This window comes from Rattus norvegicus, chromosome 20, assembly GCF_036323735.1.
Source record: "Rattus norvegicus strain BN/NHsdMcwi chromosome 20, GRCr8, whole genome shotgun sequence".
In the NCBI taxonomy this organism is placed as follows: Eukaryota; Metazoa; Chordata; class Mammalia; order Rodentia; family Muridae; genus Rattus; species Rattus norvegicus.
In genome coordinates, this window is record NC_086038.1 from 18,286,142 (window position 1) to 18,297,438 (window position 11,297).

At 46.2% G+C, this 11,297-nt stretch overlaps 3 long non-coding RNA genes across 9 annotated transcripts in view; 1 reads left to right on the forward strand and 2 right to left on the reverse strand.

The window, feature by feature from the left end:
• The window catches only part of LOC120098867 (uncharacterized), a 48,574-nt gene extending 42,672 nt beyond the window's left edge, over nt 1-5,902 (reverse strand). For 5 of the 7 annotated variants that reach the window (XR_005497531.2, XR_010061084.1, XR_005497529.2 and 2 more), the window contains exon 1: nt 428-5,393. This is a non-coding gene — a long non-coding RNA (uncharacterized LOC120098867). Of the gene's footprint in view, nt 1-427; nt 5,394-5,809 lie in introns of those variants that run through there. The other 2 variants (XR_010061083.1, XR_010061085.1) reach the window with 1 other exon arrangement.
• Nucleotides 5,903-5,904: 2 nt separating this feature from the next.
• Nucleotides 5,905-7,791, forward strand: LOC102549211 (uncharacterized). The gene is made up of 2 exons (XR_597371.4): nt 5,905-6,041; nt 7,560-7,791. It is a non-coding gene; the product is annotated as an uncharacterized LOC102549211 (long non-coding RNA).
• Nucleotides 6,762-10,666, reverse strand: LOC134483898 (uncharacterized). Its single transcript, XR_010061086.1, has 2 exons — nt 9,507-10,666; nt 6,762-7,848 (listed from the first exon to the last, which is right to left on the reverse strand). It is a non-coding gene; the product is annotated as an uncharacterized LOC134483898 (long non-coding RNA).
• Nucleotides 10,667-11,297: the final 631 nt, after the last annotated feature.

Here is an 11,297-nt window from a genome sequence, read left to right on the forward strand (position 1 = left end):
AGACACAATGGCAGGGGAAAGGAGAAGAGAAAGTCCATGAGAGAAGAACATGACTAGGAGATACCACTTGGACTAGAGAGATGGCCCAGCACTTAAGAGCACTGTCTTCCAAAGGTCCTGAGTTCAATTCCCACCAACCACATGGCAGCTCACAACCATCCGTAGGGGGATCCAATATGTTCTTCTGGTGTGACTGAAGACAGCCACAGTGTATGCATATAAATAAAATAAATCTTTTTTTAAAAAAGAGAAAGAGGGCTGGAGTGTGAGTTCAATTCCCAGCAACCACATGGTGGCTCGCAACCATCTGTAAAGAGATCCAATGCCCTCTTCTGGTGGGTCTGAAGACAGCTACAGTGTACTAATATATAATAAATGAATACATCTTTTTTAAAAAAAAAAAGAAAGAGAAGAAGACATCACTTACATGGGATGGTTTTTGGCTTTGGGGGCAGGGAGTGGCTTGCACAAAATACAATAGAAGACCATGGAGGTGGCAGCCTCGGATGCATAGTCAAAGTGAATCCTTACAGTCACCCTCATACTCCGCAAGATGAGGCACCAAAGGTGCTGTCGCCACTAGTCAACTCCGGTGAACAGAGACGGGGGATTAAGTCTTTACAATGCCTTGTTCAGACAGCCTCCATTCTGAGAAGCATGTGGGACTTAGAATCATACCCTCTGGAGGACCATTTAAACAACACCCTAAGTTCTGTGGTACTTCATAAAGGGGGGTGGTGCCAGGATGTCCTGACACCACAATAGACTGGTGATACATGACTTGTGCACAGGAAGCACACAAAGACCAACGTTGCAGTAAAAATAAAAATCAGTCGGAACAGTTCCTGCACATACCCTGACGGTCTCGCTCCCTTGCTAGTTCTGGCTCCAGCTGGCCATTGGAACTAGTGCTAATTTACCTCAAGTTAATATCTCCCTGGGTGGCTCTCTGCTAGCCTCAAACTCTCTGGTTCCAGCTACCCGGTAAAATCAGGGCTCTAGAAGTCCAGCAGCAGCTGGCCTAGCATGGCTCCCTGCCACGGACTCTGCCCACACTCTCAGCCACCACCCCCTGATAGTTAAAGTATAAACTCCCAACTACCCAGTAAAATCAAGACCAACAAACTGTATCCCAACAAGCAGATTTATATGTTAAATTCTCAATCCACAGTACATCCACACAATGAACTTACAACCAATTGATAAGGATATAAACCGCCCACCTCGATAAGACAAATTTGCCCACAGAAATCCATCCCTGCTACCTTGGCCATTCAAGACCACCTGGATCTGGGTCATCCTTCCCATCTCCATCTTGATTCTCCTCCTCCTCTCTTGCTTTTTACAAAAGCTTTGTCCCCGCCTTACTTTTGTACTGTCCAATCATGGCCTTGGCCTAACTTGTTTGCCTTCACCTACATAATGACATCAACCTACAGACCAGAAACTAGGGGAAAGCCCTGAACCAAAATCAAAAGTACCTATTCCCTAGCAGTTAGATTCTAAATGCTTGGAGTCTGAGCCGGTGGCTGGGGATTCCTTTGACAAGCAATTAGAGCCTAGAGACCAATGGCTGGTGTCTGGGAAGACATGGGATATCATGAGATTTGATACCCCAAGATACTGAACTCTTGACCTCTGCAAACAAAACCTCACCTGAGTGGCCCAGGGTAGAAGGGCCAGGTAACTTTTCTTGGGTGCCACAAAGGACCCCATTCCCTCTCAGGGATACTATTCTTTTCCTCGTGCCTCAGGTAGCCCACCAGAGATGAATGTTCAGATGAAGTTTATAGCCATTTGAAAGTCTTTATTCCAGCCAGCTGGGACCACACCCAAGTGTTGTGGGGAGGGGAGAGGGGGAGGGGAGTAGGAGAAGGGGGTGGCAGGAGGGGATGGGAGAAAGGACATGGGTGTGGCCTGCATGTCCGGAACATGGGGATTTTTTTTCCTTTTTTTTTTAATTTTATTTTTCTTGGATATTTTATGTATTTACATTTCAAATGTTATCCCCTAGCCCCCATCTCCCATACCCCCTCCCCACCTCCCCTGCTTCTATGAGGGTGCTCCCACTCCCACCCACTTACTCCTACCTCAACACCCTGACATTCTCCTACCTTGGGGAAATGAGCCTTCACAGGACCAAGGGCTTCTCCTCCTATTGATGCTGGACAAGGCCATCCTCTGCTACTTATGTGGCTAGAGCCACGGGTCTCTCCATGTGTATTCATTGGTTGGTGGTTTAGTCCCTGGGAGCTCTGGTGGGGTCTGGTTGGTTGATATTGTTGTTCTTCCTTTTGTAAACCCCTTCAGCTCTTTCAGTCCTTTCTCTAACTCCTCCATTGGGGTCCCCTTATTCAGTCCAATGGTTAGCTGCAAGCATCCTCATCTGTGGTAGTAGGGCTCTGGCAGAGCCTCTCAGGAGACACCTATATCTGGCTCCTGTCAGCAAGCACTTCTTGGCATCAGCAATAGTAGCTGGGTTTGGTGGCTGCGTATGGGATGGATCCCCAGGTGGGGTAATAGAGGGCTAATATCTAATATATACAAAGAACTCAAGAAGTTAGACTCCAAAGAATCCAAAGAATAACCCTATTAAAAATGGGGTGCAGAGCTAAACAAAGAACATGGGGATTTTGGGGGCAGAGACCTTGTCAAGACATCTCTCTCTACAGCTTCAGCTGGTGGTGGGGCTTCACAAAGGAAGCACTTTGAAGCAAACCATTTTAACGGAAGCTAAGATAAGGGGTCAGCCAGCTGGAGGGGATTTTGGGCAAACAGGAAGCTAAGATAAACAGTTAGATGGAGGAGACCCTGCACACACAAGCAGTTTGAACAAAGGCTACGTTAAATTAGCATCCTGACCGTCGGCTCCTAGAACAGAGCTGGGTAGTTTCCAATGGGATTCCCCATGAAGGGGATCAAATTCTACTTGAGCTAGAAACAGCCTCAGCAAGAATAAAAAATGGAGCCTCTGCCCTGACCTGCCCTGTCAGATCTTTCTCTAAGATTTTGCCCAGTCTGCCCCACAGAAGAAATTCTTTTTTAAAACCTGTATAATTTTGGTTTGATAAAACCTTTCACCGGATGCCTCAGACTCGGCTTTCCCACCACAACAGGGCCAAAGCAGAAATAATCTGGTATAGTCTCCGGGCGGTTACATTGTGTCTTCTTCCCAGTGGGGCAATGAACTCTTTCAGCCCGAACAAAGCCCACAGACAGGGTGGTCCCTGATCAACAGTGTCAGCTGCCTGGGACAAGCATGGACTGACAATATTGAATGGAAAATTTTCAGAAATAAGCAATTCATCCCTTTTAAATTGTGCATTGTTTGAGTAGCTTAAGGGTATCTCACACTATCTTGATCCATCTCACTGTGACCCACAACCTCATCACCATAAATTATCCTTTCGTTCAGGTCACACTTGTTCAAGGTCAAATCTAGAGCACAGTCACTCTGTCATCCTCTGAATCAGGGGTTCTCAACCTTCCTAATGCTGCCACCCTTTAATACAGTTCCTCATGTTGTGGTGACCCCTCCAACCTTAAAATTATTTTCATTGCTACTGTTATGAATCACAATGAAACACAATATCTGTGTTTTCTGATTGTCTTAGGATGACACCTGTGAAAGAGTCCTTTGACCCCCCCTAAAGGGGTTGCAATCCACTGGTGAACCACTGCTGTGGATGATATTATCAAGTGCTGGAGCTCCAATGTGCTTGTGAAGATCTAATGCTAAGAAGGATATTACATAATCCTTGGTAGTGATTTCCCCCTAATTGAAGCATTCCTTCCTGGAGGGAGACTCTTCAAGGCTCAGAAACTGAGCACAACACACAAGTCTCAGGAAACTCCTGAAACAGGAGATTCACAAGGCTCCTCCCACAAGGTGATACAAATAGAAGTGCTGGGGGTGCAGTCCTGTTCTGGCACTATGTGGCTTTTGTGAGTCCTCATCTGAGCTGGGGTAGATTTTTCAGTGATGCAGCTGACAGTCTGCCACCTATATCCCTATAACTAAATCCAGTCAACAGCCTCACTATGCTGGATTCGGGTGCAATCATTTTGTTGGTCTGTTGATGGTACCCTGTCTGGGCGAACAGTGTTTGCTCACATGTCCCTGGGTGTTATTCACAGGACCAGATCATTTTCCTAACACAGGCTTTACAATTCTCATCGTCTCACTGAAAAAGGTGAGTGTGGTATTACATTGATAGAGAGACCACTTCCATGTAACTTTTATGACTATATTTATTATTATTATTATTATTATTATTATTGTCTTATTCTATTGCTAATTATTAATCTCCAGTATGCTCACTTTCTGAATTAAACTATCCTAGGTGCATATATAGAAAAGAAAAGTATCGGGGTTTGGGATTTATCTCAGTGGTAGAGCGCTTGCCTAGCAAGCGCAAGGTCCTGAGTTCAGTCCCCAGCTCCGAAAAAAAGAAAAAAAAAAAAAAGAAAAGAAAAATATCACATGTGTAGGAGTCAGACTATCCATACTTTCACACAATCATCAGGCTGCTCAGAACACGTGTCCTCAAATGAAGGCGACCCATGTGACCTGTCCTACTGTGTCATGCCCCAGAGCCCAGCACGGTGTCGGGCGCATTCGCGCGCTTGTCTTGAGCATCATCGCTAACCTCCTGCAGTTCTAGAACCACAGCTGCAAAGCTTGCAGGGCGGAATATGAATTTATTCCCTAAACTCCGAAGTCTCACAGCCATCCGCTCTCCCGCTCTCTCTTGGTGTGCTCCTGCCTCTGACTGGGGTGATAAAAATGGCGGCCACTAGAACACATTACCATCTGGCATATAACCAGGCACCGAACCGTGTGGTACCAATGGCGGGAATTTAGAGCTCATGAACGCAAACACGTAGGTATTATACCCAGCTTGTGAGCAGATTCTCCAGTCTCGTAAATACTTACTGAGCCAGGCTTGGCAACAGGCAGACCAGTTCCTCCCCTGACCTGACTCTGTGCCCAGCTCACAGGAAAGCTTCCTCCACACTGCAGGAAAAATCTGGGTCTTTTTTTTTTTTTTTTTTTTTTTCGGGTTGGCCTGATTTTCCTTAGATCCGTGGTGCCTGCTGTACAGCCTGGTGCGTGTTCTCATAGGCCTGGCTCCTTTTCCCCCATCATGGCACCTCTGAAGTTTCCTGGCACCTTATGTGGGTTAATACCCTATTCGTTTGGGTTGCTTCATGGTACTCTCTGTGGAAACACTGCACAGCCGATTTCTCCATTCCCCTGGGCACTCGGCAGAAAGGCCGCTCCCTCTTCTTTTTTCTTTTTTTTTTTTTTTCTTTTTTTCGGAGCTGGGGACCGAACCCAGGTCCTTGCGCTTGCTAGGCAAGCGCTCTACCGCTGAGCTAAATCTCTAACACCCCCCACCCCCACCCCCACCCTCCCCCATCCCCGCTCCCTCTTTACCTGTCCATCTGCCTGCGTCTGCTCTTCCTACCACAGTGAGGATGTCAGCCAATGGAGTCAGACTGCCCGGGGTGACACTGAGAAATTCGTCAGGGATGTCTGATTATAACTTACTCCTCTGGGGATAACAGCACTAACACACAGTGTCTGGGACCTAGAGCATCACCGGGGATTGATGGTAGATTTATCTGAAGTATTCCATCCGCTTCCTGGAGGTATGATGATCAAGGATCAGATGTATGCAGGCTTGAGTCAAGAAGAACGTATTTCCTCACTGTTTCGAGCCCGCAGCCTGAAATCAGAGCACCTGACACAGCTACACAACCAGTGGACCCCAGGGCTCTGGGGTTTGGGGTACCGTATTCCTACCTCTGCCGCCTCCTTCGCATGATCTTCTCAGGCCTCCTGCTTGTGGGATGACGTCACAGGTGAGGCAGGTACAAGATAGAAGGAGGCCTGTCATTGGACGAGAAGGAAGGATGGGCGGGAGAAAGGTTTAAAGGAAGAGGAGGAGACTGGAACGGGAAGGAGGAAGAGACGGGAGGCGGAGAGAGAGAAGCCGTGGCTGGTGATGTTAAGATTCCGCTCTGTGTGTTTACAGGTTGTTATTGTTCTTTTTTTTTTTTTAAGATTTATTTATTCATTTATTATATATAAGTACACTGTAGCTGTCTTCAGACACACCAGAATAGGGCATCAGATCTCGTTACAGATGGTTGTGAGCCACCATGTGGTTGCTGGGAATTGAACTCATGACCTTTGGAAGAGCAGCCGGGTGCTCTTAACCGCTGAGCCATCTCTCCAGCCCCATTATTAATGTTCTTAAGGGATGGATGGTACTGGGCTTTGTATGTTCAGGTACGAAATTATATCTTATCGATTGGATCTGAGGTTATTGTGTTTTCTTTCTTGTGTAGATTTAAGTGTAATGGAGTGTGGGGCAGCTAGTCTGGACCGACAAGGAATTGGAATGTGTGCTTCTGGCAAGATATCCAGTAGATATCATGGGACACTGCAGTGTAAGCCTAGTGGGAGATAAAAGACAGTGATTTTTTTTTAATTTTTTATATTTTTACAACAACACCTGCTCCTATGTCTCTTCTTTTTTCATGGGAAAGGACAACAGTCACCTAGAATTAAGAAAGATCAGCTCCTATGCCATCTCCGAGTCAACTGTAGCTAACATGGCCTTTTTTATTTTGTATTATATTTGTATTCTGACTTTCCAAGAAAGATGTGAACTTGAGGGAGCACCCTCCAGCCTGGCATAATTATCACCATGACGAAAATTGTAAAACCATTCACTTTGATAGTTGTTTGATTCTTTTCCAGCATAGGTTAATTTTATTTATTCTATAGCTTGGTATATGTGGAATTATACACTCTTCATTGTCTAGGGCTCTGTTACACAGTCTTATAAGCTATTACTCTGTGCCCCATCATATCCTCAGTGGTCAAGAAATGTTTGAAGAAGCAGAAATTGACAAGGTCATGGCTTTCACTTGAGTTTTGAGGTAGACATAAGGAAATGATCCCAGAACAGGGCAGAGCACTGAGTTCTGGCCACACTTTGGGTTTCACTGTGTTGGAAGCTTTAGAATCGATAAGTGTTTCCATAGTAAAGTTAGGGTTCTTATGCAGTTAATCAATTATGTACCGCTTCAACAAGAAGACCTGATAAAAAATGAAGGAGGAAGATTAGCAATGGTTTTCAGAATTTTACTCTACCTACAGGAGAATAAAACAGGGCCATAGACCAGGTGGCACCACAGAGACCAAGGTAGACAGACCTTTATGACTTTGAGGCTAGCCTGTTCTACATGGCAAGGTCCAGGCCAGCCAGGGTTACATACTGAGACCCTGTCTCAGAAAACCACCTGCAAAACAACAAAAAAACAGGGTTGTTAGACCTGGAACATTCCCCTAAGTAGACAGAGGCTGACTGTTGAATTACATCAACCCATTCCAGACCCCGTCAGTTCTCAGTGCTGCACCTAAGAAGGGATATACCAGGTTTAAAGTCCTTGTTTGCAGGACAGCTGTGTTACTGTCAGCATGTATAATCTGACTTCCTTTGTGCTTTTACTGTTTCTGTCTCTTGGGTCTCGGATCCTTGTAGGGACCCAAGAACGTCAAGACCAGAAACACGATGAGATGTTAGACCCAGCTTCACTCATCCCACCTACCATGTCCACGGTAGGACACACAAGCCTGCCTGCTGTCTTCTGATGTCTTCGACCTGTTTAACATTGATGCTTAATGTTCTAAGCTCTCCACCTGGTGGTGCCATTTCGTAAAGATGCTGATGTGTTAAGACTTTAGCAGTTTAATAAAGGATTGTTTTTCTTGTTCGCCATCTTTTACATGATTCTGAAAGTTCCTAGGTTTTGTCCAAAGACGCCTTCACTCTACCTGCAAACAAAATACAAACACTAAAGGCCATTTATTTTTCCCATCTCAGTGTAGTTCTAAAGTAGCTTCTCGTCGCCCTGCAGAACAGGATTACGCGTAAGGCTGTCTCCCTAAAGGAATCGGTTCTCACATGATATATTTTGATACGCCTCAAATGGCACAATAGCTGGGCTACTTCCTAACCTCCGTGTGGTTAATCCACCACGTGCCAATAATCCCAAGTTATTACTTACTGAATTCTGTATTCTACCTTGGCTGCCCTGGACCCAGTTGGACAGCTCCCTGGGCCGTGCTCTCCCGGCTCCTGCACATGGCGGCCATGCCTCTCTGTCCTGCACTTTTCTCAGGCGTCTCCTCTCTCTTCCACACTTTCCGAATGGTGGACCTGCCTTCTCCCTTTCGCCTCTCTACTGGTCCCAAGCCAGAGAGATTCCAAACCCCACCTCTGTCTGTCCTTCCCAGCATTTGGCTGTTGGCATTTTTTTTTTCCGGAGCTGGGGACCGAACTCAGGGCCTTGCGCATGCTAGGCAAGCGCTCTAACCACTGAGCTAACTCCCCAACCCCTAGCTGTTGGCATTTTTATTTACCAATCAGAAGCCACTGGGGGCGGAGTCCCTGAGTGTCTTCCATGTTGACACTCCTGTAGGAAGTTTTGCGGACCCAAATTAACATTAGAATACAAGCAGCATTAGACCAAACCCACTACCAGATTTGGACAAAAGCTGCAAATTCTTGACTGAAACTAATGTGTTTTTTTTTTAATTCTGTAAGCCAATTACTATATAAATATATAAATACATAAATATGTAACTGCAAATGCAGAGAGTCCCTTTAAAGCACAGGTGATAGAACTGAGTGTCACCACTGTTTTACTGCAATTTCGACATGATCAGCGCTGCTCTGATGGGTTAGAACTCTTAAATCTATACTAAGTCATGGCATAACCTCTCATATCTCTTCCCAACTGCAGGCTACCACTGTGCCCCCACTGAAGACAAAGTTGGGAGATTTGATTTTAATAGTTACTTTTCTTTTTTCTTTTTTATTGGATTTTTTAAATTTACATTTCAAATGTTATTCTCTTTTCTGGTTTCCCCATCCATAAATCCCCTAACCCATCCCTCCACCCCCTTCTTCTATGAGGGTGTTCCCCCACCTATCTACCCACCCCTTCCTGCCTCCCCACCCTGACATTCCCCTATATAGGGGGGTCTAGCCTTGGCAGGACCAAGGGCTTCTTCTCCCATTGGTGCCCAACAAGGTCATCCTCTGCTACATGTGCAGCTGGAGCCACTGGTCTACCCATGTGTAGTCTTTGGGGCAGTGGTTTAGTCCCTGGGAGCTCTGGTTGGTTGGTATTGTTGTTCTTATTGGATTGCAAGCCCCTTCAGCTCCTTCAAGCCTTTCTCTAACTCCTCCAATGGCTGGGATAAAACACCATGACCAACGCAACTTATAGAGGAAAAGTGTTTTTTTGGGGGAGGAGGGCTTGCTTCCTGAAGCATAGGAGTCCTTCATCACAGTGGAGAAGTGCCAGGCATGGTGGCAAGAGCAGGTACTGACAGCTCGCCTCCTGAACCGCAAGCACAAGGCAGAGAGAGGGAGCTCAAAATGGCTTGAGCCCATAAGCCATCAAAGCCCGCCTCCAGCGACCTACTTCCTCCAACAAGGACACGCCTCTGAAACGTCCAAAACAGCGCCATCGGTTGGAAGCCGAATGTTCAAATGTCCGAGACTGTGGGGGACATTTCTCATTGGAGCCATCACAGTGACAGAGCACCCCATCTTGTAGTACAGGTTCATGCGCACTTCAGCTCGAGGCATCCATTGAATCATGGAAAAGGTTCAAGCGGGAACACCCTCAAGAACCAATTATTCTCCTTTCCACAGACTCGACCAACTACAGACCCATTATATCTTCTTGATCTGATTTTGCTAGGGCGTGTGTGTCTAAGAATGTATTCATTTCCTCTAGACTTCCCCGTTTAGAGAGCGTAAGCTGTCAAACTGCTGGCCAGTGAGTTCTTGCATTTCCACTGGAACCGTGGTAAGCTCAGGGTTAATGATGGAGAAACCTCAAGCCAATAATTAATAAAATTAATAAAACCAGGATGAGAGAGAGCAGGGGTCGACATCTCTCTGATTTCTTTCCGTTGGCATCCATAGCTATACACTTCCCTCTAAAATGGCGGAAGGATTCTCAGCCTCCCTGATGCCATGGCGGCCCTTAATACAGGTCCTCATGTTGTGGCGACCTGCAACCGTGAAACTAGTTTCGTTGCTGCGTCATAACTGTCATTTGGCTACTGTTACGAGTCGTAACGTACATATCTGATGTGCAGGGTATCTGATTCGTGACCCCCTGAGTGGGGTCGAGACCCACAGGTTGAGAACTGCTACTCTAAGACCAGCCTTACCCAAATCCTAACAGGTCTTGTCCCTTACACATTCCTTTTCATTTGATTCTAGAAACCTTTAAGGTCCTCCATGGTTTCTTCAGTGACCCACGGGCCACTCAGGAGCACATTGTTCCGTTCTGCCCATCTGTGTAGCTTCTGTAGCGCCCCTTGCTCTTGGCTTCCAGTCTTATGACCTGATAGATTACGGGATGAGGATTGAGGTGGGGGAGGGGGGTGAGAAAGAGCGAAACGAAGAGGAAGAGAGACGCAAGGTTGAAACCGGGAGGAAACAAAAGAATTCCAAATAGAGAGAGGCTCAAAACACAAGATTAGATAAATGTAAGAAGACTAGCAAATAAAAACCCAGAATGTTGCAAAGGGAAAAGCCAGGGCTGGAGAGTGATGCCTCTGTGGTTAAAGGTCCGAGCATTGATCTTGCACGGGTTCCGAGGACTGAACCCCTATTATAATTGTTCTTCCCTTCTAGGTAAACCTCTCTGGAAACTCCCTCATGGGCTTGCCCAGAGGCTTGTTCCCAGGGTGATTTGAATTCCGTCAAGTTGACACTCGAGATTAAACGTCAAAATATACTGACACGTTACAAACATGGGAGGTAGGGAGACAGACAGAGAGACACACAGATTTAGCTTTCCTTCCAAATCCCCCTTGGAAATGACACATCTTTTAGATTCCCTTTTTTTTTGGGGGGGGGGCACCTGGCTGCATTCCCAATGAGGAGGAAACACGTCAACAATAACACTCTCATGATCACTTACGCACATGCTTAATTGACTGAAAAGAGAGCATTAGGCACACGGGACCAGGGTACACGCATCACTTTAAGCTATTAATCTAAGTCGTTTTGCCTTGCACCCATCCCTGCCACGGAAAGGTTAATAGAGTTTATGAAATTCCAAATGCAATTAAGTCTCAGGAGGAATCTCAGCTGGAGGCCATGTGGTTTCCATGGCAACCCAAAGGCTCTGGAATAGTGCAGGGAGGGGTTGATTTGAAGGCTAGGTGAGCCCATAAATACATCTCCTGT